Source organism: Macrobrachium nipponense, chromosome 24, assembly GCF_015104395.2.
Source record: "Macrobrachium nipponense isolate FS-2020 chromosome 24, ASM1510439v2, whole genome shotgun sequence".
Taxonomy (NCBI): domain Eukaryota; kingdom Metazoa; phylum Arthropoda; class Malacostraca; order Decapoda; family Palaemonidae; genus Macrobrachium; species Macrobrachium nipponense.
Genome location: NC_061091.1, coordinates 57288847 through 57294561, shown reverse-complemented (window position 1 = coordinate 57294561; position 5715 = coordinate 57288847). Strand labels below are relative to the sequence as shown.

At 42.2% G+C, this 5715-nt stretch overlaps 1 protein-coding gene across 1 annotated transcript in view; it reads left to right on the top strand.

Moving 5' to 3' along the window:
• The first annotated feature begins 297 nt into the window (after positions 1–297).
• The window catches only part of LOC135205656 (uncharacterized), a 13325-nt gene continuing 7907 nt past the window's right edge, over positions 298–5715 (top strand). Inside the window, 1 exon segment of the mRNA XM_064236494.1 lies at positions 298–400. The gene's annotated coding sequence lies outside the window, so the exon portion shown is untranslated.

The window sequence follows — 5715 nt, the reverse complement described above, 5'->3', positions numbered from 1 at the left end:
AAGACACAAAGCCGAGAGAGATAATTCGTGGGTTCGTGATAAAATACAGTTGTTCGCCATAAGCTCTTTGCACATTGCCGAGCGTTTAATTTTCTGGCGATGAACAAAGCCTTTCAAAAATGGAAACGAATGAAATGACGACATAGTCATATTTCTAATATCAGGAATATTTAGCCAAAAACTGCCCTTTGGGGAGCACCCTCCATTCTTGTTGATATGACCGGATGTTGACGCGAGATATTATCTGCTTGACTGTTGTGGGCTCATGCTAAGGGTCTGCCTGTCCGTCCGTCCTTCCGTCAGTGTCCTGAGTTATTCTTAGTCCTTCTTCTGTCTCTGTGCGAATAAGTCTCGTGATGTCCAGCGAGTGTTTCTTGTGGTGAAGTGGGATGTGTGAACAGTGAGTTTTGGTTGCATATCAGGAAGACTGCCGCGTGGAGATACTCTTTATTCATGCGATTTATTATTGCTTGAAGACTATAGAAAAGATGTGCATAATGCAGTACTACAGCATCACACAAAACCTCCCCCATGTTGAGTACCAGCCCCTCTGGGATCAACATGAAAATATGCTCAAAAGATGGCAAATCTCTCATTCTCTAGGCAGATTTCTCAACTGATCTCATGCACATTGCCTTATACACACACCCTCTTCTAGAATCTTCAGGCAAATAGTCAATCTCAATAGGGGCCGCACCCTTCACACTGACTCAAACGTTTTGTGAGGTCGACCGCATCCGTTGTCACTGACTTCCTGTGCTGATAGATAGCTTCGTTTGCTCTCACTGTGCTGGTGTAGTAGATTAGGTGGCTCTCACGATCATATTGTCTTTTTAATCTCATTGAGGAAATTGCAATACGAAACCACACAGAAAAGATGCAGTGGTGTATGCACTACAGTCTGTTAGATTACTTTTGCAGCTATAATGGTTATAATTTTTTTCAAATCTCTTGATTGGAATGACATGACCCTCCCTTAAGTCAGGGTCATTTTCAAATTTCATGACAATCCGCTCATTTGCTCTTTGCTCTCAAAATGTAATGTGAAAACGCCCCTGGGTATTTGAACATATGCCAACACACGTGCAAGCGAATGTGTTCTATTCAAGGATGGTCATATTGTTATTCGTAGTGTGCCCCAAGTCAAGACACAAAGCTATACAAGAGAGGGCGGTATAATTACTATTACTGATATTATTTTATTAGAAATTATTGCTGCATCAGCTGCATTAATTTTATAGAGGTTCTACTCTACTAACGTCCCAGGCGTTGTAATAGAACTGACATCTATTTTTTTCCTGATTTTCGACATGCCAACCCTCGGTGCATTGCTCACCTGCCATTTAAGTAACTATGAGAAAACCACAATTAGAAAAATAGAGAAGAACCTCTATAAAATTAATGCAGCTGATGCAGCAATAATTTCTAATAAAACATGTTTAAAGGAGGTTTAGCTCAAGCATTCACTAATACTATTATTATTAGAAGATGCACCCTATTCAGACGGAACAAGATCACAGAAGGGGACATTGACTTGAAGCTCACTAGCTTTCAAAGAGCATTAGGGTGTTCATTAGAAAGTGGTAACAAAAGGTAATGGGAAATACCGAAAGGTGGATCACTTATTAAGAAAGAAAAAATAGATTAACAAATTAATAAATAAAAAAGGGAAGTAAATCACTAAAATACAAGGAGACGATTGTTAGGGCAGTAATGTACTATTACATCTTTGCTTGAACTTCCGCTGGAGATCCAACTGCAGGACATCCTCAATAGGGAGGCTGTTCCACAGTATCCCAACGGTGTGAGGAAGAATAAAGGACCTCTGGAACTGAGAAGTTCGACAGCGAGGAGGCATATTTACTGCATATTGGTGCTTCTGCCGTTCAGCGACTCTGGTCGCTCTTGGCAGGAAAAGGTGATCATTGATCAATTGTGAATGTGAAAATCAATGTAACCTGTTGTAGGTTATTTGTCCTTCATGAGTTAGAATACCGTTTTCTGGTGTGGATGTCTGCTTCTGTCAGAGATTTATCTCTTTTAGATAGAGTGGTTCGAGGTGGTAGGTTTCTGTTTCCTGTTTGTCAGTTTTTCAGTTCAGATGCACCAATATGCAGTAAATGTGCCTCCTCGCTGTCGAACTTCTCAGTTCCAGAGGTCCTTGGTTCCATATACCGTTGGGGGACTGTGGAAGGAACAGCCTCCCTCCCTACTAGGGATGTCGTGCAATTAGAACTCCAGCGGAAGTTCAGGCAAAGATGCAATGCATTAATACCCCAATACAATTCTCTTTATATTATTTTAAAAATCTACTTACATTTATATTCATCTAATAATTTCTTAATTTATCTTTTTTTCTAACCACTGGTCTCTTCCAAGTCCTGAGACTCTCCACCAGTATCAACTATTAAGAGATTATCTAGTTGCTCTACAGCACTGTGTACAAACAGATTCCTGGCACAAGTTAATGGACAGCATCAACCATCAAACAAGCTTTGGTTCCATGTGGCACCTCATGAACAGGATTGTGAAGAAGAAAACCCCAAGTGTCCTCCAACACAGCCCTGCTCAGTATGCACAGGACCTCATTGAAGAGTGGTCAATGTCACGAATCATCAACCCTCCTGCTCATATACAAGACTCTCACTTCACAAAAGAAAACCACCATGCCCTCCATCTTATTACCGCCTTGCTGAGCACTGATGAAGAGGACAATGTACCCATAATTGAGGAAGAGCTATGATGTGCCTTATCAAGGAGTAAGAAGTCAACTCCTGGTGATGATGGCATCACCTATACAGTCCTTGGCATACTCATAAAAGTACCTGGCAACACTATCCTCCAGCTCTACAACCTCTGCCTCAGCATAGGATATGTGCCACAAGCGTGGACTCATAGTGCAATTGTGCCCATCCCCAAGCCCTGCACTGACAAATTCCGGCCTATCTCCCTCACCTCCTGTTACTGCAAAGTATTCGAATGTATTCTCCTCTCACACCTTATGTTCCGACTGCAAGAGAAGCTTTCACCCAGACTATATGGCTTCCTACCCCAACAAGGAACACATTATTGTCTCATGGAGCTCTACACTCATCTCTCCCGACCAGTGTTGTAGCTTTCCTTGATTTGAAAAGTGCATTTGACGCCGCAAATAAAGACATCATTCTAGACCAGCTCATTGATTTCGGAGTCAAAGGAAATCTTTTGAGATGGATACGTGGTTATCTATGAAATAGAATCTCTCGTGTGCTGTTTAAGGGAGCATTGAGCACTGCAAAGGAACTTGAACTCCATTTCTGTTTAAAATTCTCCTTCATCGATTTCTTTCCCTACTTCCTGACACTGATAACACAACTATCACTTGCTATGCGGATGATATATGCATTCACTTAGGATCTAAAGATCACTTGCAACGCTTCCTCTCCTCCTTCTACGAATCAGTATCCTCCTGTGGTGTCATCATCTCCCCAGAAAAAAAGTAGAATCTTCTCCCCCCGGCCAGCAAGGTATCGGCCAGAATTTACCTTGGGGAACAATGTTATACCTCTGTGCATACAGTATCTTTACTTGGGAGCTCCACTGCGGATAACACCTTCCATTCCAGCAAGACAGCGAGTACATCCCATTCTTCAAGATCTGCGAGCCGGTTATGGTGACGCCTGACTCCTCTCAAATGGCTTACAAATTATTCTGCAGGAGTATCTACCCCAGTCGCCAGAACCATATACATTACCCTCATCCACTCAGTGGTAGATTATCTTTCCCCTGCACTATGTCAGCTCTCCAGATCAACTCTACAACCTCTCAAAAAATTCTATAACCAAGCAATGAGACTCATCCTAGGCTTTCCAGCCTCCACTAGGATTGTAAACATGCAACATGAACTCTGTCTGCCACCACTTGTTGAGAGAATATACTCCAATGTCACCTACTTCAGTATCAAATGCCTGTATTACCTTCACCTGTCTCCCCACTACTCTTACATCATCAGGACTTCTCTGGATCTAGATGTGCCTCATCCACAACTGTAGCAGTCAGTACAGTCTGTTCAAGCATTTGGGAGCTTAACATCAACATCGTGGCAGAGGATGTGGATCACAGCCTTGTACCGTGGCAGATTCCTATGCCAGCAATCTCTGACACTCCAGGCTCCAAGACTGACTTGCCTAAACTTCAACGACAACGTGCATCGGAGACCATCGACAGACTGTCCTCATCCCTCAGTATAGCCCACCATTACTACATGGACAGTTCCCTGCAGCAGGATGGCAGTGCTGGCTGTGCTGTTTTCTCCCCCATCTTAAAACCCCCGCAAGAGGGCTGGACAGGCCATCGCCTCCCAAAGTCATCAAGTTCCACGTATTGTGAACTGCATAGACTTCCAGATGCAGTTACTTTGATCACATGGACCAGAAACAACAGCTTGATCATTTGTAACCCGCAGCCAGCACTCTGAGCCCTCTTTTCACACAAACCAGCATACCAACTCCTGGTTACACAAATACTTGGACAACTAGACACAGCCAACATGAGCTCACTGGTAGTACACTTCCTGTGGACTCCCTCTCATGTAGGACATCTGGCTAACAGTACCGTTGACCGTCTTGCAAAGGCTGTTTGCTAACGATCCTCCAGATGCCAATATTCCCACTCCATCTCTCCTGTGTTGTGAGAAGATGGTGTGCCAGGCTGCCTGGTCACCCACCCATCATCGTAGTAATGCTGAGAGGGCCACCAGTGTATCAATACAGCACTGTGACCACTTCCTTCCTCACCAACACAAGTATCGCCGCAATGGACTCATGGTTCGTCAAAATAATGTTGTGTGTGCGTCTTTGGCTGGATTGGCGACCAGTTTGGTTAGGGGCTGAGCAAGATGGGGTTCCTCAATTTTCCTTCTGTAGATTATGTGACACCCTCAACGCCAACACCGTGGAACACTATTGCGTGGAATGTCCACTTGTTATTAATTTATTACCACAAACATTCACAGTAGTTGTTATATGTAAACAATTGTTGACAGATAATAATTTGCTTGATGAAATTCTCATGCACCATTCTCACTTTGGTGGATACTGAACAAACATTACAATTCATCAAATTGACTGTGTGTGAAATTAACTAAAGATAGGTATAACCTACCTATAATGTCATTGGAACATTTGTAATATAGTTAGACTTCAGTTACATTTATTTTGTATTCCATATGAATTCTTTTGGTATACCCTAATTACCATATATATGTAAACAACATTATTGTTACTATGTACCTGCTCAAATGTCTGACGCCAATGTTACTTCTTTCAAATGGACGCCATATGCTTTAGAAATTTGAATTTCAAGTTAATTACCCCTTAGGTGGGTTTGTTCCACATGAATAGGGTTCAGCATCTGAATAATAATAAGAATAATTATTATAGTAATCATTGCCAACAGACTATTATTATCACTAAGAATTCCACTAATGTGTGTTTACGAACAGTAGTACTGGGACCTTCAACTTGACTGAATTTCACAGTGTACGAGCAGGACAGCCGTGCTGAAAAGTCACACATGAGCGATCAGCACTGCCTTAACAGGTTTGCAATATGTGGTTGCTATTGACCTCATTATTATTAGTGGCAAAGGTAAGTTGCTATGAAATATTACTTTTGTTGTTCACATCATGGCAGATGTTTTTGTCACTACGTTTCCTGCTTCTAACTTGTGTTATTA